Source organism: Megascapheus bottae, chromosome 28 (genome assembly GCF_031878675.1).
Source record: "Megascapheus bottae isolate mThoBot1 chromosome 28, mThoBot2.hap1, whole genome shotgun sequence".
NCBI lineage: Eukaryota > Metazoa > Chordata > Mammalia > Rodentia > Geomyidae > Megascapheus > Megascapheus bottae.
The window spans coordinates 14762017-14787135 of record NC_143536.1 but is presented as its reverse complement, the minus strand read 5'-3'; the positions used below and the strand labels follow the sequence as shown (position 1 = coordinate 14787135).

The 25119-nt window shown below is 47.9% G+C and overlaps 1 protein-coding gene across 1 annotated transcript in view; it reads right to left on the bottom strand.

Moving 5' to 3' along the window:
* Hic2 (HIC ZBTB transcriptional repressor 2) overlaps window positions 1–13146 on the bottom strand; it is a 35918-nt gene extending 22772 nt beyond the window's left edge. The window contains exon 1 of the mRNA XM_090320161.1: window positions 13075–13146. The gene's annotated coding sequence lies outside the window, so the exon portion shown is untranslated. The remainder of the gene's footprint in view (window positions 1–13074) is intronic.
* Between the last annotated feature and the right edge of the window lie 11973 nt (window positions 13147–25119).

The window sequence follows — 25119 nt, the reverse complement described above, 5'->3', positions numbered from 1 at the left end:
CAGGAGTTTGGCCTAGTGGTTAAAGTGCTTGCCTAGCATGCATGAAGACCCAGGTTCGATTCCTCAGTACCACATACATAGAAAAAAGCCAGAAGTGGTGCTGAGGCTCAAGTGGTAGAGCTCTAGCCTTGAGAAAGTCCAAGGACAGTGCTCAGGCCCTGAGCTCAAGCCCAGGACTGGCAAAAAAAAAAAAAAAAAAAAAAAAAAAAAAGAGTCTCTAGGACTTTGGTGCCCACGCTGGCTTTCAACTGCAATCCTCAAATCTCAGCCTCCTGAGTAGCTAGGATTACAGGCATGAGCCACTGTGCCCAGCTTTGTCTCATTTTTTACTTTCCCTTTAGCAGTATTAGAAATTAAATCCAGGGCCTAGAGCTTGTTAAGGAAGCACAGGAAACCATGTTCCCAGCTCGTTTGCTTTGAGTTTATTATTTTGTGCTGGAGGTCCTGGGGCTTGAACTCAGATCCTGGAGGTTGTCCCTGACCTTTTTTGCTCAAGGCTAGCACTTTACTGATTGAGACAAGATCTACTTCTGGCATTTTTGGTAGTTAATTGGAGGTGAGAGTCTTACCAGCTTTCCTGCCCAGGTTAACTTCAACCCATGATCCCCAGATCTGAGCCTCCTGAGTAGCTAGGATTACAGGAGTGAACCACTGGCACCCAGCTTTAGTTTATTTTTGAAATCAGGTCTTGCTGACTTTGCCCTGGCTGGCCTCCAGTGGTGCTGAACTGTGATCCTCCGACTTTAATCTCCCTAATTCTACCTCCCAGCTGTCTCAAATATTTCCCACCCAGTTTACAGATAAGGAAAATGAGGCCCTTGCAGGGTGCCAGTGATTCATACCTATAATCCTAGCTGCTCAAAAGGCTGAGATCTGAGACTCAAGGCTTAAACCAACCTGCGCAGACAGATCTGTGAGACTCTTATCTCCAGTTAGCTCTCCAAAAGCCAGAACTAGAGGCATGACTCTAGTGCAAGAGCAACAGATATGAATGGAACAATATAACAGCTGGAGGCCCAGTACCAGAGGGGGGGAAAGGGAGGGAGGGAGAGGGAGAGAAACCCAGAGAGGTTAAGGAGTCCTCTTTCCATTGAAACATCAAATTTAAAAAAAAAAAATCAAAATCCTGGGTGAAAGGCCGCCTAGAAATCAAAGAGTAAAACATACGAAATAGGGCTGGGAATGTGGGTAAGTGGTAGAGTGCTTAACTAGTATGCATGAAGCTCTGGGGTTGATTCTCTAGTACGATGTAAACAGAAAAAGCCAGAAGTGATGCCATGATTCAAGTATTAGAATAATAGTCCTAAGCCAAAAAGTAGCTCAGGGACAATGTCCAGGCCCTGAGTTCGGAGCCCTAGGACTGCCCTGCTTCCCCTAGCCCCCCACCCCTAAGAAAAAACTGAAATAAATAAAAGTTCCACATTAAATGCCACCTGTGAGCTGGACACCCAAGCACTGATGCCTGTAATCCTAGCTACTCAGGAGGCTGAGACCTGAAAATTCTAATTCAAAACCAGTCCAGGCACAAAAGACTGTGACTCTTATCTCCAATAAATGACTCAAAAAAAGCCGGAAGTCAGAGCTGTGGCTCAAGTGAGAGTGATATAGCCTTGAGGCAAAAGAGCTCAGGGACAGCACAAAAGCTGATTTCAAGCCCTAAGAACTGCACCCCAAAAAAAGGCGGGGGGGGGGGGTTGCCAGCAGAAACAATTACACAGGAACTCCAAATGCCTCTCAAATTCAAAGGCCAGTGATGTCCCCAGAGAGCAGCATTGCCCTTCCCCTGTTTCTGCAGGCTGTGGACCTGTGTGTTCTCTGCACCTGGAGGCAGAGGGGACCAGTGAGGGAGGGGCCCTACCAGGAAGCAGGATGTGCACGCTGCCTGCTGGGGGCATGAAGTCAAAGTCCCCTCCTAACCAAAGTAACTAGGCAAGACCTGCTTCCCTTATCAACATCCACACATGCATGGAATGTGGGACTTTGGAAACAGTCCTCTCCCCCCAGCCTTCATGGGGGCTGCCTGGGTCTTATACCTGGTCTTCTGGGGCTCAGATTCACCTACTATAGACAAAGGACAGCCCAAGTCCAATACCTGACTGCCTGGAGGCACTTTTAAAAGGCCATGCTGGTTTGGTCCCTCCCTCTCCTCACTCCAAGCCCTTGAATTCATTTACCGAGAGGTCACCCTGTCTCTGGTACCACTAATATCTCTGTAACACCAAGAGATGTGGTGCCTGAGTACCTCTTATTTGCTCAGTGAAAAGAAATCCAAAAGAAGGGAGGGCCATTGGTTCTGGGTTCCCACCAACACCACACTGTCCCACAAACATCTCCCAGAGGTATTCAGCAAAGGCACAAATTTCCATGGAACCAAGATTCCAACACAGCCAGGCACTCACTGGTGGCTCGTGCCTGTAATTCTATCTACCCAAGAGGTTGAAATCTTAGCATCAGGGTTCCAAGCCAGCCCAGGCAGGAAAGTCTGGGAAACTCTTATATCCAATTAACTAGTTACCTGAAAACTGGAAGTGGAGCTGTGGTAAAAGTAGTAAAGCACTAGCCTTGAGCAAAAAAGTTCAGGGACATCACCCAAGCTCTGAGTTCAAGCCCCACAATTGTGAAGAAAAAAGAAAAAAAGATTCTAGGGCTGGGAGTTTGGCCTAGTGGTAGAGTGCTTATCTAGCATGCACGAAGACCCAGGTTCAATTCCTCGGTACCACATTCATAGAAAAAGTCGGAAGTGGTGCTGAGGCTCAAGTGGTAGAGCTCTAGCCTTGAGAAAGCCCAAGGACAGTGCTCAGGCCCTGAGCTCAAGCCCAGGACTGGCAAAAAAAAAAAAAAAGATTCTAACCTACCACAGGGCTGGATCTGTGATGAAGGACAAGGATAACCCACAGTACTCTCTCTGCCCTCTAGTCCACCCACTACACTCCAAATGAAAACTTCACCTATGCTTCCCAGAGCAGAGTATCACAAAGAGAGTTTGGCCTAGTGGGAGAGTCTTGCCTAGCATACACAAATACTCAGTTTTGATTCCTCAGTACCATATACATAGTAAAGGCTGGAAGAGGTGCTGTGGCTCAAGTGATAGAGCACTAGCCTTTTTTTTTTTTTTTTTTTTGCCAGTCCTGGGCTTGAGCTCAGGGCCTGAACACTGTCCTTGGACTTTCTCAAGATTAGAGCTCTACCACTTGAGCCACAGCACCACTTCCAGCATTTTTGTATGTATGTGGTACCAAGGAATCGAACCCGGGTCTTCGTGCATGCTAGGCAAGCACTTTAACCACTAGGCCAAACTCCCGGCCCCAGCACTAGCCTTGAGAAAGCCCAAGGACAGCACTCAGGCCCTGAGTTCAAGCCCCACCTTTTTTTTTGGTTAATGGTGGAGCTTGAACTGAGGACCTGAGTGCCGTTCCTGAGCTCCTTTTGCTCAAGGCTAGCACTATACCACTTTGAGCAACACCACTTCTAGTTTTTTGGTGCTAAATTGGAGAAAAAATTTCCATGAACTTTCCTGCCTGGGCTAGCTTTGAATTGTAATCCTCAGATCTCAGCTTCCTGATTAGCTAGAATTACAGGCATGAACTACTAGTGCCCAGCATTCTCTCCCCTTTAAATATCTCTCCCCTTTAAGTATATCTGTTACCCAGGACACCAATCAGAACTACACTACCCCAAGTGATTTTACCAGTACTGTCACTTGGAAAGCAAACTTAACTCCAATTACAAACTACAATGCTCTGTCTGAAATAAAGTTTTGCCTCTTACACCCTTTCATTGTCCCTCCTCTTCCCTGTCTATTAGTGACTTCAGACACCTTGCTCATATAATACGGCCCAAGAAAACAATCTCAAGAAGCCAGTTCCTTTCTGCCAGGAATATCTACGTCAGAGGAAAAGAGTAAGCAGCAGTCCCAGGAACCCAGCGACTCAGTCACTTCAATTATGGAGACAATGGGTTTGTCAGGGTGTTACAAAGAACCCAAATTGAATAAACAGAAAAGCAAGCCAAAGGCAGGTATAAACTCATGCTTACAATCCTAGCTACTCAGGAGGCTAAGAGCTGAGGATCACAGTTCAAAACTGGGCAAACAAGATATTCTCATCTCCAGTGAACCATCAAAAAGCCAAGTGGAGGGCCAGGAGTTTAGCCTAGTGGTAGAGTGCTTGCCTAGCACACATGAAGACCCAGGTTTGATTCCCTGGCACCACAAACATGGGGGGGAGGGACCCAGAAGTGGTGCTGTGGCTCAAGTGATAGAGCTTTAGCCTTAAAAAGCCCAAGGACAGTGCTCAGATCCTGAGTTCAAGACCCAGAACTAGTGAAAAAAAAAAAAAGTGGAGCCAGGTGCAGTGGCTCATGCTGCCTGTAATCCTAGCTACTAGGGAGGCTGAGATCTGAGGATCAAGGTTCAAAGCCAGCCCCGGCACAAAAGAACCTAAGACTCATCTCCAATTAACCACTAGAAAACAGGAAGTGGGGCTTGGCTCAAGGGTAGGGCAGCAGCCTCCAGTTGAAGAGGTCAGGGACACTGCCCAGGCCCAGGGGTAGGGAAATAGTCTTGAGCTGAAGAACTCAGGGACAGCGTCCAGGCCAAGTTCAAGTCCCATAACCCCCCCACACTTTGCCGAAATAAATAAATAAATAAATAGAGCTATGACTCAGATGTAGAGCAATAAAGCTAAGCAAAAAGCCCATCTAGCCAGCCCAGTGGTCATGCCTGTAATCCTAGCTACTCAGGAGGCTGAGGATCAAGGTTCCAAAGCCAGCCATGGAACAAAAGGACCTGAGATGCTTATCTCCAATTAACCTCTAGAAAACAGGAAGTGAGGCTTAGCTCTAGAGTAGGGTGGTAGCCTTGAGCTGAAGAGCTCAGGGACATTGCCCAGGCCGAGTTCAAGCCCCACCAAAAAAAAAAAAAAAGCAGCCCATCTAAAATCCTAGCTACTCAGCAGGCTGAGATCTGAGGATCGAGGTTCAAAGCGAGCCAGGGCACTATAAAGACTGTGAGACATTGCCCAGGCCGAGTTCAAGCACCATGATCATCCCCCCCGCCCCCCAAAAAAGCAGACCTCAGCATCCCATAACACACTGGCCTACTCGGCTTCATTGGCTCACTCTTCACCACTTGCTTTACTTGATTGGTTACAGCACAGCCTGTAATCCTAGCTACTTAGAAGGCTGAGTTCTGAGAAACGAGGTCAAAGCCAGCCCAGACACTCAAGTCTATGAGATTCTTATTCCAATTAACAAGTGGAACTTTGGCTCAAGGGGTAAGGAAGTAGCCTTCAGGGATAGCACCCAGGCCCAGAGTTCAAGCCCCATCACTGACAATATAATATGTACATGTGTGAGTGTGAGTGTGTGTGTGCGTGTGTGGCACATATACATATAGCATCATATATCTGATTCACTATAAAAAACCAAGGTATCTGAGCCTATCTAGGAACATAGTGGGCTCCTAGAAAGTTAAGATACACAGCCAAGGTTTCAGCTGAGGAAAGGGCAGAGGTGGGCAAAAGCACTCAATGTTTAGCCTGTACTTATCATTCAAAGAAATCTCTAGGGCCGGGAGTTTGGCCTAGTGGTAGAGTGCTTGCCTAGTATGCACGAAGACCAGGGTTCGTTTCCTCAGTACCACATACATAGAAATAAGCCAGAAGTGGTGCTGTGGCTCAAGTGGTAGAACTCTAGCCTTGAGAAAGCCCAAGGGCAGTGTACTAAGGCCCTGAGTTCAAGACTCAGGACTGGCCAAAAAAAAAAAAAAAACCTACTATGTCCACACAAGACACACCACACAAGACCCCAGGCCCCGATCTTCTTTCTATTATTTATTTATTTTGGGTCATGGGGCTTGAACTCGGCCTGGGCATTGTCCCTAAGCTCTTCAAATCAAGCTTACCACTCTACCCTTGAGCCACAGCCCCACTTCCTGTTTTCTAGAGATTAATTGGAAATAAGATTCAAGGCTTTAGGGCATTAGTGCTTGGGCTGGCTCTGAACCTCAGATTCTCAGATCTCAGCCTCCAGAGTAGCTAGGATTACAGATGTGAGCCAACTGGCCCAGCTTTCCTTCCTATTTATGAGAACTCACCAAAAGCTTACCTATTTCCATGGCAGCAAAGTAGGAAGCTGCAAGGGTCACAGGATTAGAGTTAAAAGGCCCTCCTCCTTAAAGAGTCCAAAACTATAGGAATAGACCAATGAGTGTGTGTTGGAATGGGGGCCAACAGGCCAGTGCTGGAATAGGTACAGCCCCTCCCCAAACTTCCAAGAGAATCCACTCTCCCAGAGGTAGATTTCTTCCCAAGGAATAAAACCCAAGGTTCCAGAACAACATAGGAAACTCAGCCTAACAATGGTGCCTGTGACAGAACTAATGGCCCTTATATATCCAGAACAGGCCAATTCCCATCTGGAAGCACCCATTTCACCAAACCCTTGGTCAATCTGGGAATACCCACAAGATAGATGGGGAGACCAGGCAGAACTGCATGCCTTTCCATATCCCAGTGTGGTGCTCACACGTTCTCATTCTCTCTCTGTCTCTTTCTCTGTCTCTCTGTCTCCCTCCCTCCCTCCCTGCCTCCCTCCCTCCCTCTCATACACAAAAGCAAGGAAGACCCATTCCATTCCTATTCATCTAGAAAGTTGGAAAAATCTCCGAATTCCCACCCCTTCCTACCTTCAAGTCACACTCCATACCCCTAATCATAGGGTTAGGTTATCACAGGGAAGGTCAGCTCCATGAGGCTTGGCAGCCTTCCTCACCATCCCAGCAAGCCTGTAGGGTCACTTTCTCCATTCAGTCCAGTCATGCCCTTCCAGGACCTTTCCCTCAGGGTTGGGGTAGGGCCTAAGACCAGCTCCCTTATCAAACTCACAGGGAACCCAACCCCCACCCACTTGCTTTTCTTGCTTTGCCAGTCCCAGCTAACACTGTGTTCAAGGTGACCAGTCTCTCCTTAGGGCTCCCACAAACCACTACCACCATTACCCTACTCCCACTGGAGACTCCCAAACCTTAGGAACACACACATACACATACACACACACACACACACACACACACACACACACACACACACACACACACACACACACACGAAGCAAACTCTAGTAGGGCCTTTTAGACTCAAAAGTGAACAAACTTTCTTTGCAAGTCCCTAACAGGGAACCAGGGAGCTCTCTGCTTAACCTCTCCAGACATCATGCTATATGGACCTCATAGGCTCTGGAGTCAAAGGAAATTACCCTCCAGCCCCAACAAGTACCCTCCAGCCCTAACAAGTTATTTAACCTTGTAGTCTCATTTACTGTCTCTGTAAGAAGAGACTCCTGATAAACTGGAAGGTTTCTGAGAAAATCCACAAGTGCCTGAAGAGCAGCAATGAACAGAGAATACAGGCCATCCTAAGTTAGTCTAGTCAGAGATCAATCTCAGAAAATGTGGCTGGCCAGTGGTAGCTCACACCACTCTGGAAACTGAAATCTAAGGATCCAGGTTTGAAGCCAGTACAGGGAAGGAAAAGAAAGTTGGTGAGAATCATCTCACCAACCAGAAAAACTAACCAGAAAAAAAGCTGAAGTGGAGGTAGCTCAAGTAGTAAAATGCCAGCCTTGAGCAAAAAAGCCAAAGCCCAGGCATTGGTGGCTCACGCCTATAATCCTAAACTATTCAGGAGGCTGAGATGTGAGGATGAGGTTCAAAGACAAATCATGTACTAAAATCTCTGAGACTCATCTCCAATTAACCACCAGAAAATCAGAAGTGGTGCTGGGCTCAAAATGGTAGAGCCCAAGCCTTAAGCTGAAGAGCTCAGAGATAGAGCCCAAGCTGCCAGGTACCAGTGGCCTATGCCTGTAAACCTAGCTACTCAAGCTACTCAAAAGGCTGAGATCTGAAGATCATGGTTCAAAGCCAGCCTGGCAGGAGTCTGTGAGACTCTTTTCTCCCTCCAATTAGCCACCAGAAAACCGTAAATGAGGTAATGGCTCAAAAAGCGTTAGCTTTAAGCAAAAGAGCTCATGGACAGCACCCAGGTCCTGACTTCATGTTCCACAACTCTGACCCACCCCCAAGCCAAAAAAAAAAAAAAATTGCCATAACCAGGAATGGTGGCTCATGCCTGTAATCCTAGCTACTCAGGAGGCTGAAATCTGACAAGAGTATACTGTTCAAAGCCAGCAGGGGCACTAAAGTTACAGAAACTTTTATCTCCAGTTAACCACCAGAAAACCTTCAGTGACAAAGCCAGTGGGGGCACTAAAGTCTGTAAAACTCTTATCTTCAATTAACCTCCAGAAAACCGGCAGTGGGCAGTGACACTGTGGCTCAAGGAGTAGGGAGGTAACATTGAGCTGAAAAGCTCAGGGACAACACCCAGGATTCAAGCCCCATACTGATTAAAAAAAAAAAAAAAAAGCCAAAGCCAGGCACTAGTAGCTCATGTCTATAAGTCTAGCTACTCAGTCAGGAAGCTGAGATCTAAGGATCATCACCCTTCAAAGATAGACCAAGTAGGAAAGTCTGTGAGACTCTTACCTAGTATTAAACACCAAAAAGCTAGAAATGGAACTATGGCTCAAGTGATAGAGCATTGCCTTGAGCAAAAGAACTCAGGGACAGCACCCAGGCCCTGACTTCAAACCCCAGAACCAGCCAGCATTAAAAAAAAAAAAAAGAAAAGAAAAAGCTGGGCACGATGGCTCATGCCTGTAATCCTAGCTACTCAAGCTACTCAGAAGGCTGAGCTCTAAGGATCAAGGTTCAAAGCCAGCCCAGTCACAAAAGGACTTGAGACTCCTATCTCCCATTAACCTCTAGAAAACAGGAAGTAGGCCTAGGCTCAAGGGTAGGGCAGTAGCCTTGAGCTGAAGAGCTCAGGGACAGTGTCCAGGCTGAGTTCAAGCCCCATGACCCACCAAAAAAAAAAAAAAAAAAAATCATTTCAGTTGGATGTGATGGTACACATCAATAACCCTAGCTGAGAAAAGAAAAAAAATTATAAGTTCCAGGCCAGCTAGATTACTTAAGACCCTAAGAACCCTATATGGAAATAGAAATAAAAATGGGGCCAGAGCATGGCCTACTGGTACAGTGCTTCCTTAGCATGCACAAAGAACTGGGTTCAGTTCCTTGGTACCACATACACAGAAAAAGGCAGAAGCGGTACTGTGGCTCAAGTGGTAGAGTGCTAGCCTTGAGGAATGCCAAAGGACAGTGCTCAGGCCCTCAGTCTGAGCCCCAGGACTGGCAAATAAATAAATAAATAAATAAATAAATAAAGTGGATAAATAAATAAATAAAGTTGCTCACACCTGTAATCCTAGCTACTCAGGAGGCTGAAATCTGAAGATCGAGGTTCAAAGCCAGCACAGGCACTAAATGTGAGACTCTTATCTCCAATTAACCTCTAGAAAACTGGAAATGGCACCGTGGCTCAAGGGGTAGGGCAGTAACCTTGAGTGGAAGAGCTCAGGGACAGCACCCAGGCCGAATTCAAGCCCCATAACCAGCAAGAGGAAAAAAAAAAAAAAAAAAAGCAGTTACCAGTGGTTCACATTTGTAATCCTAGCTACTCAGGAAGCTGAGAGCTGAAGATTGAGGTTCAAAGCCAGCTTAGGCAAGAAAACCTGTAAAACTCTTATCTCCAGGGCAGGAAGTTTGGCCTAGTTGTAGAGTACTTGCCTAGCATGCATGAAGACCCGGTTCAATTCCTGGGCACCATAGAAAAAAAACTGGATTGTGGTACTGTGCCTCAAGGGTTGAGGAAAAAGGCCAAGGAGAGTCCCCACAACTGGCAAAAAAAAAAAAAAAAAAAAAAAAACCCTCTTATCTCCAATTAACTACCAAAAAGCCAGAAGTGGAATTGTGGCTCAAGTGGTACAAAGCTAGCCTCGAGTGACAAAGTTAAAGACAGTGTTCAGGCCCTCAGTTCAGTTCAAGCTCCTATACTGACTGATGTGCATGCTTATGTGTACGCACACATGGGCACACAGACCAACTTCTCAACCTACAAATGCCACCCAGCATGGCATCCAGGGCTCAACTCTAGTCCACAACAGACCCACACCACATGGCTATGCCCTTATCACGTCATCTTACAATCATTTGTTTGCCTGTCTGACTTTACTAAGCTGAGCTCTGGAAGACAGACACACTGATATAAACTCCGATTCAGTTCCCAATTTAGTCACTATAATGGAAGAAGAATTAGTCACTGTCCATGGTTGAGGCTGAATGAAGAGTAAATAAATATCAGAGCCAGGGAGACTCCAGATTTCCTGATCAAGTCCAGTCATCCTCTTACTGCCCTGCAGGGGTTTGCTCAGCTTGGCTCCTAGGAGCCAAAAGGGGACAAAAACCTGATTACTTCTTCAAAGATGGAAGCTGACTCTCAGGCTGGCAGGGACAGCCCAAGAAGATTCCTCATCCTTCTAAAGATCAGGTTTAGAAGTGGAGGGGACAGTGGCTCTTAGCCCCAGGGACAAGAGCAAGCATGGGGTGGGGCTGACAGCTCAAGGTCAATAGGCCAAGCAAAAGGGGCAGAGCTATAGGTCCCCTGGGTAAACTGAACTTTATTCCTTCCTCACTCCTCTTAACTTTCCAGAACTGGCCAGCCAGTCATTCTCCAGGGCCTAGCTGCTGATTAAAAGGCACCCTCCACCCTTACCCTATCCCATGCCCTCAGAGCTGATCCTGATAGACAATGAGGACTCATAGAAAAGACAGCAGGCTCCGCAGTTCAATAATGCAAAACCCTGTTGCTCTGAGTCCACAACAGCTGACTTCAAGTGGATTGGAGGCTGTACTTATTAACAAAATGAGAAATCTGATCTATGGAAAGAAAACACTGCATGAGGATTAATCCAGGACTGCAGCTTGTGGAGAAGGCTGGGCTGCTGGCCAAGACCAGAGAACGAGGACAGAATCATGCCTACCTGTCCCCAGAGCAGTTACTGCACAGCAGGACAGGACACATCACCTCTGCTCCACCAGCACCTCTTCTCCTTCCAGCAATTGCAGCAATCATTTTGGTTTTGCTTTAATTAAAGGCCCAGCTCCCTCAGGCTCCTTCTTCCTCTATGCAGAGCCAGCATCCACAGCGAGATTGTACTTTTCAGGAATCACTCATAAAACCTCAGTGACTAATCTACAAGCCCCAACAACTGGCAGGAAAGCATTACACAGAATAATTCTGGGCACAAGGCTGAATTCAGGCCAAACAGCCAAGAAGCTGGGCTGTAGCCCCTCCACAACACCCCAATATTCACATGCAAGAGACGAGTAGCCAAAAGAAAGCAGATCAACTTCTTCAAATAAAGCAAGGCAGGCAGGGAGGCAAGCAGAGGGTTTTGAAAACCTCCTCCCAGTCCATTAGAAACCTCAACTGCACACTTGCAAGCATGGTAACCCACTCTTCAGAACCCTAGGCCAGAGGCTTCAGTTCAACCCACTCCCTCCCAATATTAATCTACACTCCACTTCGGTGTTGAGAGCTTCCTACACCAGCAATCTCACCATACAGCTTTGTCTCTAGAGGCCAGCCTCAGGCTGGCCCATCTGCTTTTTTTCCAACTACTCTAGCAATCCTGCTCCACAAGCAGTCACTCCCTCCTTGAGCTGAAACAACTATGCTGCCACATGGCCTGCGCTCCTGAAAATATCATATGGATGGTTAGGGAGTCCAAACACTGGCAGATGGAAATGGAAGGCAAAAGGCAAATCAGGAAGCCAAGAAGCAATAAGTGCTAGATCCAAAAATGTCTTGGTTTGTATAACCCAACTCCATCCCTCCCTCTGTGGCCCCTGGTAGAGAGTCCCAAGTTCAGCTTAAAAACCGAAGCCCTCCACTAGGACAAGAGGCACAGCAATCCCCAGTCAATAATCCACCGCCACAGGATTCCTCTCCGCAAGGCTCTGCCCCTCCCCCAACACATATGTCAGAGGGGTGGCCTCTCTGGGTTACACCCCTCCTGCTGTTGGGGGTTGAGAGGCTGGGAACACAGCTTTCCAGATGTGTCAGTTCCTACTAGAAAACGCACTGGGCATAGAGTAGTAGAAGGAAAGATTTTTTTTTTTTCTCTTTAAACTTCCACATGGCTCTTCAGGTCAGGATCAGCAGGGCAGTCCCCAGGCAGTCCCAAACTGTTCTGGGTGGGGCGGCTGGGAGTATTATCAGGCCTCCTTCCCTCCAGTCCGAAAGTGTCTACCCACCCCTCCGAGGGAGAGGCATCTAACCCCCCCCCTCCCCAAACACACTCACTCAAGCCTGGGTGAATATGAACCATCTTGAAAGATAAACAGAGTGACAAGCTGGGGCCCCTCCAGCCCCCTCCCTCAGCCAGCCTATCACCTCCCCCTGCCAACCTCCCCCCCCCCACCAACTTCCCTCCAAGCCCATCTCTCTTCCTGCCCAGCCGCAGCCTTACAAGAGAGGTCTGGGGGCAGGGCAGCAAGCCCACCAGCTGCAGAGCCTGGCCCTCTGGGATCGGCCCCTCCAAGCCTGACTCTGTCCCCGTTCCTAGTCCGACAGGTCTTCCCGAGGGGACAGGGGCAAGGGGACAAGGTACCGCAAGCGGTACAGGACAGCGCAGTTGTGGAAATGGCCAAAACGTCCGGCGTGGGGCGGCCGCGGGCACACAGCCCTTTTGCATAATGGGAGCCCTGCCCGCCTGTCAGGCAGCGGAGCTCGCCGGACGCAGTTCGGATTAGATTGCTAATGAAAAGGCACAAAGAGCCGGCGCCCGCTAGCCCGCCGACCCCTGCTCCGCAGGCCTGGCGCGGCCCCGGGGGCTTTGTGCCCAGGGTGGCCCCAGCTGCTGCTGCCGCTGCCGCCAGCGCCCCGCCGGGCACCCGGGCCACAAAGCCTGGGCCAACTGGGGGGTCCCGCGTGCGCCCCCCGCCCAGGCCCGAAGGCGGCGCGGGCGCCCTCCACACGCGCAGCTTCTCCTGTCGCCCGAGCGCACGCGCGCCCACGCCCCTCTCCCCGGGGGCGCGCCCGACCCCGCGGCCCCGTTAGTGTCCTCCCCCCCACCTCCGCCCCAAACACCCCTGGCTGCCCCCCTCACCTCATGTGCGTCGGCGGCGGCGCTCCGCCCGCCCGCCCGCCGGCCGGCCGGCCCTGCCAGCGGTCCTTCGTCCTCGGCGCCCGGCCCGCGCCGCCCGCGTCCGCCCCGTCCGCCCGCCGCTGGCTCGGCTCGGCTCCCCGCCCAGCGCGCCCCGAGCGCCTCTCACAGCCGCCCGCCCGGCGCCATCTTGGAAGCTTGTGACGTCGGCGCCGCCCGCTCACCCCTGACCCACATCTGAATGGGCGAGCGGTGGGGCGGGGATAGGGGTGGGTCCACCGGTGGGCGGGGCCTAGCGAGGGGGCGGAGCCTTTCGAGCAGGGTCTGAGCGCCTGGGCGGGGCGGGGCGGGGCCGGGTGGGACTGGGGGGGGGGAGCACGAGTCGGCGCCGTGGGGGAGGGGCGCGTGAGGGGGGGGGGAGCCTGAGACCCCCCCGCCCCGGGACGTCCCGCCCAGCAAGACCCCAATACAGGCTCCAGAGGAGGACAGCGAGATCTTCCCCCGACCCCCGAGACACCGGGACGGCGCAGCCCGTGGCACGGAGTCCCTGTGGGCCCACACTCAGCCCCTAAAACTGAAGGTTGGACGGCCCCCCACACACACACTTGGAGCCTGACCCTGACCCTTCGGAGGCCCCTTTTCAGGAATCTCTACAAGTCTGCTTCCCACCTCCCCCGAACACCTACAACATCCCCAGATCCCCGCTCCCTGCAGAAGCCTCGGCTCTCCAAAGCTCAGCTCCCCGTGGGGCTGCAGGCTCTGAAGTCTGGCTTCCAGGGGAGTCCAAAGCCAGCCCGTTGGAGAAGGGGAGCCCCATAACCCCTAACCCTAATGGCCCCTGGGGTCCCCAGTCCCGCACCTCTGCCAGTCGGTCCTACCTGCTCCGAAGGCGCAGAGGTCCGGAGCACGCTTCCTCAGCCAGCCCCTTCCGGTGACCACAGCCCCTCGCAGGCCCCAGGGGTCAAGCGGCGCGCCCAAGCTGGCCCACTGGGACCCGAGGCTTGTGCCATTCACTCCGATGGCCTTCTAAGGGGTTGGGGCTGGCGGTGAGTCATGACACTTCTTCAAGGAGTTACTTAACTGACTTCCCTCTTCTCTGAAAGCCAGACAAAGGGACGGACGCACCACTAGTGAGGTCTGAAAAGTTCAGAAAAATCCCCGCAACAGCTTAGACAGAGAAATTGTCACCTAGCTCCAGTGAAGCAACAAACCCAATTCAATAACCCTTTAAACAGTTACTTGTGCAACCATTCTTTCTTAATCCAGACATAAACTTCATCTAATCTTTGCAGGGCATTTTCTTAGATTTAACGAAATTCTAAATTCGTCTGGACAAATAGCCTCCTCCCCACGGAAACAAAATATAGAAAGGAAAGTGGATTTGACAGCTATGAAAACCAATGTGAACCTACTGCAGTGAATTCAGCCCGTAGAAACCAAGATATAGAATACAAAGCTTGGAAAACAACCTTAGGAAATGGTAAGAACACAATAGATGAAAAGGAAACTATCAAACAACTGTATAAAAGAAAATATCAAACATCATGAAGAAGAAAAGAAGTGTTTCACAAATAGAGCTCAGCAAAGGACTCTCTACTTGAAAGGTCTTTGGGGGGGGGGGGGAAGTCCGCTGTTCTTTTAACAACAACGAAAAAAAATTAAAGCTTTAAGAAGATCTAAAATTCATATGTAAGCCCGCACAAAAAAAAAGACTTGAAAAAAGCTAAAGCTTTTCTGAGCAAAAAAAGAGTAATGCTAAAGGAATCAAAATGCCTGATTTCTCATTAAACTGCAAGAGCCATAGTAAGGAAAAGAATGGCAATGGCACAGAAATACACAAGACACCAATGGAAATAGAGAATCTAGAAATAAGCTCATACAACTAAAGCCATCTGATTTTTCATAAAGGTGCCAAAACCATATGTTTGAGAAAAGATAGCCTTTTCAACAAATTATTCTGAGAAAAGTGAATATCCACATGTAGAACATTTAAACTTTATTTCTGTCGTAACCTGTACACACACACAAAAAAATCAGTGGATCAAAGATCTAAAACTCCAAAACTACTAGAGGAAAATATAGGGGGGGGGGAATTTCCAGATATAGGCATATACAGTGACTTTTTTATTTTTTGTTGTATTTTATTGTTGGGGTAATGTATAGAGAGGTTACAGTTACATTTGTCAGGTAGTAAGTGCATTACTTCTCCAATATTGATAACCCTTCTCATGTTTTTCCCCCTATACAGTGACTTTCTGGTATGATTTTAATACGCAACAGTAAAAATTGACAAATGAAGGTTACATTAAATGAGTGTATGTTTGTGAACTAATTCTGGGGCTTGAGTTCACAGCCAGAGACCTATCCCTAAACTTCTTTGCTCAAGACTACTGATCTACCATATCACCACCTCTTGTTTTTTTGGCAGTTAATTGGATATAAGAGTCAAGGGTTTGCTTGCCTAAGCTGGCTTTGAATTATGATCTTCAGATCTCAGCCTCCTGAGAAACTAATGCTGCAGGCATAAATTGCATTGCAGTAGAATTGCTTACGCTGAATTTTTAATGTAAATTTATTATTATTAAAGTGGTGTGTAAAGAGGTTATCATTTCATAGGTTATAAATACATTTCTTTCTCTCTCTCTCTCTCTCTCTCTCTCTTTTTTTTGTTTTGTTTTTTGAACATCACCCCTTCACTTTCCCCTCCTATCCCTGCTTCTGTTGGACTTTTTCTTCCCCCAGTCCTGGGACTGGAACTCAGGGCCTGGATACTGTCCCTGAACTTCATTTGCTCAAGGCTAGCACTCTACTACTTGAGCCACAATTCCAATAACGTGTTTTTCTGTTTATGTGAGACTGCGGAATTGAACCCAGGGCTTCATGCATTCTAGGCAAGCACTCTACCACAAAGCCACATTTCTAGTACTTCCATTGTTTGTTTTTGTTTTTGTTTTTGTTTTTTGCAGTCCTGGGCTTTCAGCTCAGGGCTTGAGCACTGTCCTTGGATTTTCTCAAGGCTAGAACTGTACCACTTGAGCCACAGCACCACTTCTGGCTTTTTTCTATGTGTGTGGTACCTAGAAATGGAACCCCAGCCTTCATGCATGCTAGGCAAGCACTCTACCAGTAGGCCAAACTCCCAGCCCCTGGATTTTTTTTTTTTTGTCAGTCCTGGGGCTTGAACTCAGGGCCCGAGCACTCTCCTTGGGCTTTCTCAAGTCCTAGTGCTCTATCACTTGAGCTATAGCACCAATTTCCAGCTTTTTCTATGTCTGTGGCACCAAGGAATCAAACCCAGGTCTTTGTGCAGGCTAGGCAAGCACTCTACCACTAGGCCAAATTCCCAGCCCCTTGCACTAGATTTTTAGGCTTCTGCATAAGCAATAACAAAAATGAAGACACATTCTATAAAATTGGAAAAAGTCTTGTCAGCTACTCATCTGACAATGAATTAACACCCAGAATATGTGTGTGTGTGTGTGTGTGTGTGTGTGTGTGTGTGTGGTATTGTGATATACAACTGTAATCCCAGCACTTTAGAGGCTGAGACAGATAGATCCTGAGTTTGAGGCAAGCATGGACTGTATAGCAAGAAAAGAAAGAGTGGGGGAATGAGAAAGGGAGGGAGGGAGGGAGGGAGGGAGGGAGAGAAGGAAGGAAGGAAGGAAGGAAGGAAGGAAGGAAGGAAGGAAGGAAGGAAAAAAAGAGAGAGGGAGAGAGGGAGGGAAGAGAGAAAGAAAGGAAAAAGAGAAATACGAGGCTGGGAATGTGGCCTAGTGGTAGAGTGCTTGCCTAGTATGCACAAAGACCTAGGTTTGATTCTTTGGTACCACATACATAGATAAAAGCCAGAAGTGGTGCTGAGGCTCAAGTGGTAGAGCTCTAGCCTTGAGCAAGTCCAAGGACAGTGCTCAGGCCCTAAGTTCAAGCCCCAGGACTGGAAAAAAAAAGAAAAAGAAGAGGAAAAAGGAAGTAAAGGAGGGAGGGACGGAAAGAAGGAGGGAGGGAAGGAGGGAAGGAGGGACGGAGGGAGGGAGGGAGGGAGAGAGAGAGAGAGAGAGAGAGAGAGGGAGAGAGAGAGGATGATGAGGGAGAGAGGGAGGGAAGGAGGGAAGGAAGGAGAGAGGGAGGGAGGGAGGAAGGAGAAAAGAAAGGAAGATTAAACACTGGACCAACAATCTAATCAGAAAACAGCTGAGTAGGTGAACTAAATGAGTGAATGGTCAATAAATATGTGAAAAAATATTTAACACCTCTAACTATTAGGAAAATGCAAATGAAAACCACACTGAGATTTCATCTCACTCCATTAGAATGGAGATCATTTAACAAACAATAAGAGATAGGAGGAGGAAGCAGGAATGTCATTTGCAAAGAATGGATGACACTAGAAATCTTGCTGTTAAAGCAACTTAAACCAGACTCAGAAAGACAAATAGCTATTTTCTCTCCTACTCAGAGAATTGACACTTAAGAGAAGACATAAAGAGGTCAGAAGTGTGGCCTAGCCTTGGTGTGCTTGCCTAGCATGCCTCAAGTCCTGTATTCAGTTCCTTGGTACCACATACATAGAAAAAGCTGGAAGAGGTGCTGTGTCTCAAGTGGCAGAACACCAGCCTTGAGCAAAAAGTGTCCAAGGGCAGTACCCAGGCTCTGAGTTCAAGTCCCAGGACTGACAAAAAAACAAAAAGACAAAGAACCAGGCAAAGATGGGTCAAACCTGTAAAGCTAGCTACTCAGGAGGCTGAGATCTTTGGACTTTGGTTCAAAACCAGTCATGGCAGGAAAAGATTGGTGAGACGCCTATCTCCAACTAACCACCAGAAAGCTGGAATGGTACTGTGGCTCAAAGTGGTAGAACAATCACTGAGGGGGGGAAAAAGACTCATGGATAGTGCCTAGGCCCTGAGTTCAAAATCCAAGATCAGAAAAAATGAAAGACAAAAAAAAGAAGAAGAAAACATAAAGTAGCACACCAGTGGCACACGCCTGTAATCAGAAGACTGAGATCTCAGAATCCCAATCCAAAGCCAGTGCAGGCAAGAAAGCCTATAAGACTCTATTTCCAATTAACTATCAATCTTGTAATCCTAGATACTCAGGAGGCTGAGATCGAAGCATCATAGTTTGAAATCTGGAAGTGGAGCTGAGCCTCAAATGGTAGGCGCACTAGCAGCAAGCAAAAACGGACCCCCCCCCACACCCACACACTCAAAATATCAGTTTCAAATTATAACTATAAAACATAGGCACCTTCCTATGTGGCTCACTGGTAGAGCCACTTGAGTGCATGAAGACCTAGGCTCGATTCCTCAGTACCACATAAACAGAAAAAGCCAGAAGTGGTGATGTGGCACAAGTAGGAGAGTGCTAGCCTTGACCAAAAGAAGATCAGTGCCTAGACCTTGAGTTCAAGCCTCAGGACTGCCCATTAAAAAAAAAAATACAGGCACAATTTGCTTAACGTACCACTGGAGCTATAGCTTTAGTCTGGCTTTTTGCTGGTTAATTGGAGATCGACTGTCCAGCACTTTTCCATCTAGGTAGGCATCGAACCTCAATCCACAATTCCTAGCCTCCAGAGTAGCTAGGAATACAAAGATAAGCAACCTTCTTAACTTCCAAGTGTCATTTATAATAATGAAAAAAAAATCATATGCAATGTAATTTTCCAACAATAAGGGATTGGTTAAATGATTTGTATGGTAAGTGATCAGCAGCTGGTGTTTATTTATTTATTTATTTTTTGCCAGTCCTGGGTTTGAGCTCAGGGTCTGAGCACTGTCCTTGGACTTTCTCAAGGCTAGAGCTCTACCACTTGAGCCTCAGCATCATTTCCGGCTTATTTCTATGTATGCAGTACCGGGGAATCGAACCTGGGTCTTCATGCATGCTAGGCAAGCATTCCACCACTAGGCCAAACTCCCGGCCCTGGTGGTTATATTTTTCAGTATGAGGACTTGAACTCAAGGTCTAGTGTTTCCTTGGCTTGCCTACCTTAGCTGGCATTCTACAAACTGAACCATGCTACTACTGCTGCATTTTTGCTGACTATTCTGGAGTGTCAAGGATTTTTCTTTTTCTTTTCTTTTTCTTTTTTCCCAGTCCTTGACTTTGAGCTCAGGGGCTGAGCACTGTCCTTGGGCTTTCTCAAAGCTAGAACTCTACCACTTGAGCCACAGCACATCTGGCCTTTTTTTTTTTTTTCCCCCAATCCTGGGGCTTGAACTCAGGGCCTGGGCACTGTTCTTGGACATTTTTTGCTCAAGACTAACACTTTGTCACTTGAGCCACAGCCACACTTCTGGCTTTTTCTGTGTATGTGGTTCCAGGGAATCAAACCCAGTGCTTTGTGTATACTAGGTGAGCATGCTACCACTAAGCCACATTCCCAGCCACTTCTGGCTTTTTCTGTGTATGTGATTCCGGGGAATCAAACCCAGTGCTTTGTGCATGCTAGGCAAGTACTCTACCACTAGGCCACATTCCCATTCTCCCTGAGATTCTTTTTTTTTTTTTTGCCAGTCCTGGGCTTGAGCTCAGGGCCTGAGCACCGTCCTTGGACTTTCTCAAGGCTAGAGCTCTACCACTTGAGGTTCAGCACCACTTCCGGCTTTTTTTTCTATGTATGTGGTACCAAGGAATCGAACCCGGGTCTTCAAGCATGCTAGGCAAGCACTTTAACCACTAGGCCAAATTCCCAGCCCCCTCACTGAGATTCTTATGTCCCATGTACTACTCAGAATAAAGCCAGAAGTGGTGTTGCGGCTCAAAGGGTTCAGCACTAGCTTTGACTAAAAAAAAGCTCAGGGAGCTGGATGCAGTGACTCACACCTGTAATACTAGCTACTCAGGAGGCTGAGATCTGAGGATTGTAGTTCAAAGCCAGCCCGGGCAATATAAAGCCCTGAAATTATTTCCAACTAAGCTCTAGAAAATGGGAAGTGGGGCTTGGTTCAAGGGTAGGATGGTAGCCTTGAGATGAAGAGCTCAGGGACAGCACCCAGGCCTAGGGCTCAAGCCCTACGACCAAAAAAAAAAAAGAAAGAGGGCCGGGAGTTTGGCCTAGTGGTTAAAGTGCTTGCCTAGCATGCATGAAGACCCGGGTTCGATTCCTCAGTACCACATACATAGAAAAAAGCTGGAAGTGGTGCTGAGGCTCAAGTGGTAGAGCTCTAGCCTTGAGAAAGTCCAAGGACAGTGCTCAGGCCCTGAGCTCAAGCCCAAGACTGGCAAAAAAAAAAAAAAAAAAAAAAAAAGAAAGAAAGAAAGAAAGAAAAAGCTCAGGGACAGCACCCAGACCCTGAGCTCAAAGCTCTAATACTGACATAGATAGATGGATGGATAGATAGATAGAGAGATAGATAGATCCACTCACGAGGCTGAGCTCTAATTATTCTAGTTCAGAGCCAGCAACCTGGGCATGCTAGTCTGTGAGATTCTGATCTCCAATAAACTACTCAGAAGAAGCAGGCCTAGTGGAACATTGCTCACCTAGCTTGCAGAAGCCCTGGGTATAATTCTTTGGTACCACATGCACAGAAAAAGCCAGAAGTGGCATTGTGGCTCAAGTGACAGAGTGCTAGCCTTGAGCAAAAGTGTCCAAGGACAATGCCCAGGCCCTGAGTTCAAGCCTCAAGACTAGCAAAAAAAAGAGGGGGCAGGGCAGAATTTGGTCTAGTGGTAGAGCGCTGGCCTAGCGTATACAAAGACCCAGGTTCAATTCCTCAGTACCACATACATAGAAAAAGCCGAAAGTGGTGCTATGGCTCAAGAGGTAGAGCTCTAGCGTTGTGTTCAAGGACAGTGCTCAGGCCCTAACTTCAAGCCCCAGGACTGGCAAATAAATAAATAAGCAAACAAACAAACAACAAATAAACAGAAATATAAATAAAATATGGTCAAATAAATGAATGAATTTAATAAATTTCCTTTTGACTTCTTCCCTCCTGCCACAGTGTAACCCTCTTGCTTCTCTGCACATTATATTTTGTTATGTAGGCTCATTAATTCATAGTTATAGCAAATACCTCCCTGCTGGTACATAGGGAACAGAATGGCATGCAAAAACCTAGCATTTGGTCACCCACTTTACTCTTTATAAGAACCATTTGTGTGTGTGTGTGTGTGTGTGTGTGTGTGTGTGTGTGTCTGTGTGCTGTGGGCACATGTACACGTGCAGGCACTGGGGTTTAAACATAGGACCTAGGCACTGTCCCTTAGCTTTTTCCATGTAGGGCTTGTACTCTGCCACTTGAGCCACAACTACACTTAGGCTTTTTGCTGGTTCATTGGAGATCTGAGTCTCATAGACAGGTTTGCTGTGGTTGAATTGATATTTTTTTTTGTCAGTCCTGGGGCTTGAACTCAGAGCCTGGGCACTGTCCCTGAGCCTCTCTGTGCTCTACGATAGTACTCTATCACTCAAGCCACAGTGCCACTTCTGGCTTTTTCTGTTTATGTGTTACTGAGGAATCAAACACGGGGTTTTGTGCATGCTAGGCAAAGTCAGCCTGGGCTGGAAAGTTCATGACACTCTTATCTCCAATTAATCACCAGAAAACCAGAAGTGGTGCTGTGGCTCAACGTGGCAGAGTGCTAGCTTTGAGCTGAAGAACTCAGGGACAGTGCCCAGGCCCACTTCAAGCCCCACAACTAACCAAAAAAAAAAAGCTAAGAGATAATGACCAAGCCTTAGTATCACCTCACAAAAAAGTCAGAGCTAAGCAAGGCATGGTGGCTCATGCCGGTAATTCTAGTTACTCAGGAAGCTGAGATCTGAGTATCAAGGTTCAAAGCCAGCCCGGGCACAAAAAGGACCTGAGATTCTTATCTCCAATTAACCTCTAGAAAATGGGAAGTGGCATTGTGGCTCAAGGGGCAGGACAGTAGCCTTGAGCTGAAGAGCTCAGGGACAGTGGCTCAAGTGGCGCTGTGGCTCAAGTGGTAGAATGCTAGCCTTGAGAATGCTCAAGGGCAGTGCCCAGGCCCTGAGTTCAAAGCCCCAGGACTGGCCAAAAAAACAAAAAGGTGGGAGAAAGTTGTTCCTAGGCAGGTGCCCATGGTTCATGCCTCTAATCCTCGCTACCCAGAAGGCTGAGATCTGAAGATCATGGTTCAAAGCTACCCTAAGGCACAAAAGGCCGTGAGACTCTTATCTCCAATTAACTACCAAGAAACCTGGAGTGGAACTGTGGGTCAAGTAATAGAGCACTAGCTTTGAGCTGACAGAGCCCAGGCCCAGAGTTCAAGGCCCACAACCAACAAAAAGAAAACCTTGTTCCTCTGAGATGGGAAAGAAGCAATGATGACTGGCAGGTTTGTATTTCAGGGGGAAGTCCCTGGGGAAACAGTTGGCTAGAGATATAAATCCTAGCCATCTCACTGATTGGCAGACTAACCTAGAACTGACCTCTATGGGTCTCAGTTTTCCCACCAATGAAATGGGACTCATTGTCATAGCTACTCCATTGGCTATGCAAATGTAAGGTAATCAATCCATCAGACAGGCAGAAGCTCGATAGTGCCTCAGTAAATATTGGAGCAGACAAGAAATGGGTATGGGGGAGGGTGAAGTGGGAATAAGATTAGGCAATGACTCCGGGCGCTAGTGGCTCATGCCTATAATCTTAGCTACTCAAGAGACTGAGATCTGGGGACCTTGGTTCAAAGCCAGTCCAGGCACTAAAATCCATGAGATTCTTATCTCCAATTAACCACCAGAAAACCAGAAGTGGCACTGTGGCTCATGGGGTAGGGCGGTAGAATTAAATGGAAGAGCTCAGGAACAACTCCTAGGCACAGAATTCAAGCCCCCATGGCCGACAAAAGAAAGATTAGGCAATGTCTAGTTTCCCTAACAAGGTTGCTCATCTGGAGTGAGTGGCTAGGGGAACCAGACCCTCCTCCACCTAAGGTGATAAACATGGTGTTAGAGGCATCAGAACCTCTTGGTGGCTCTAGTTTTGGCTTTACCATACAGGAAGTTAACCAAAGGTGCCTAGGACAGTAACATGGAATGTCCAAATTCCAACTTTCCAGTATTCTCTGAGGAACCTTCCTCCATCATAGAAGAGCCTGCCTTGGAAGTGGGGGAGGGGGCTGTCTCCCTCTTGGTCAGGACACCAGGAAGCCCCCGGGGAAGACACCGAAACCACTAGTCACAATCACGAGGGCAGCTGGGCTGGGCTCTCTAACCCTTATCTCCACTGACCTTGTGCAGGCTGACCACTCCCTCCTTCTGGAAAATGTGACCCTCTGCCCTGTCTGAGGCCTCTTTCTTCTTAAATCCTGAAGCTTCTGTGTGTTTGGGGGGCGGGGGTGAGCCTTCGGCACCTAGGTCTACTTCCGGACCAAGCCACCTTGGGGTGCTTTCAGTAGCCTTAGCCCCCATCCACCTCCAAAATATCTCCACCTGAAGTCCCTTGGGCATCTGACTCAGCAAGTCTGTACCTGCTCTGCTCCCCCCACCCCCCAGTATGTCTCAGTGGAGTCAGCTGCCAAAGCCAGACTGCCCGCCACTCCCCAAGTCTTCCCCCCCTCCCACCCCCCATGGTACCCACCCTACCAATTTGAATTCCTGAGCCTCCTGCTTCTCTCCTCCCTAGATCTAGGCCCTCTCCCTGGGTGGGAGAAACCAAATCTTTCAGATAAGGGCACTAGGGGCCAAGGGATACATGGGAGTTTAGACTCCTGGCTCTGCCACCAACCACCTTCACAAGATCTCTTTTCTTTTTTTTTTTCATTTATTTTTATTGTCCTATTTCTTGAACTCTAGGCCTGGGTGCATCCCTGAACTCCTTTTGCTCAAGGCTAGCAGGCTCTACCACTTGAGCCACAGCTCCACTTCCGATGTTTTCAGTGATTCCTTGGAGATAAGTGTCTCATGGACTTTTCTGCTTGGGCTGGCTTCAAACTTCAATCCTCAGATCTCATTTTTCTAAATAGCTAGGATTATAGGTATGAGCCACCTGGCTCTGAAATACAAGATTTTTTTTTTTTTTAACCTCAGTTTTCCCCATATGAAAAAGTCAGACTGAAAGACACTCTGGAGAAGACTGGTCTAAGCAAGAAGTGAGCGAGGCACAGGAGAGGAGGACTCAGCTCAGCAGCTGTCAATTCTCAAAGGAAATCCAACTACGGAGAACCCAAAGGCCATATACACATTCTTGGGTGGTCAGAGTCACAAGAGAGTTGGTAATGTTCCTAGATTAGGAAGGGGACAGTTCACAACCCCCCTGCCTGCTCTGTATTCGGAATACTTACATTGAAGATGTGTGTGGAGCCAGGGCCAGTCTGATGGGGAGGCGACAGCTGGGTAAATGAGTAATTCCTTGGTACGGAGATCAAGCCTGGGGGCAGTCCAAGCATGTGGGAGTGGCAGTTAAGTCCAGGAAAGGAGGAATGGGATAAACACAACTTCCCGAAAGAAGTGATAAGGGGTACTTTGAAAGACTCCTTGGAGTGATTTGATTATAGGGGCCTGTGTGTGTGTGTGTGTGTGTGTGTGTGTGTGTGTGGTGTCAATCCTGGGATTTGAACTCAGGGCATGAGTTCCTTAGCTTCTCCACTCAGGACTGCTGCTCTACCACTTGAGCCACAGGTCCACTTCTGGCTTTTTGCTGGTTAATGGAAGATAAGTGTCTCATAGATTTTCCTTCCCACTCTGGCTTTCCACTGCAATTCTCATATCTTTAATTTCCTGTGCAGCTGCGATTACAGCTGTGAGCCAACAGCAAACTCTGGAAAGGCTAATATTTATTTTATTTTTTATTTTTTTGGCCAGTTTTTTGGGGGGTGAAAGAAACTGAGACTGAGAGTCATCAACAAAGGAATGAGCAGGGCCACTCAACTAGGAATGGGCCAAGATTCCATACAGTCCTGTCCCCATCAAGGGCTAGGCAAGAGATATCTAGTCCCAAAGAGGGCATATTCTACTCTGGGAACCTTAAGCAAAGGAATGTAGCCAGAGTCAGTAAGACAGGTTAGGGATGGGGGCTGTTGCTACTTGATTAGCATGTTCTAGGCCCAGGGTTTGTTCCCCAGCAT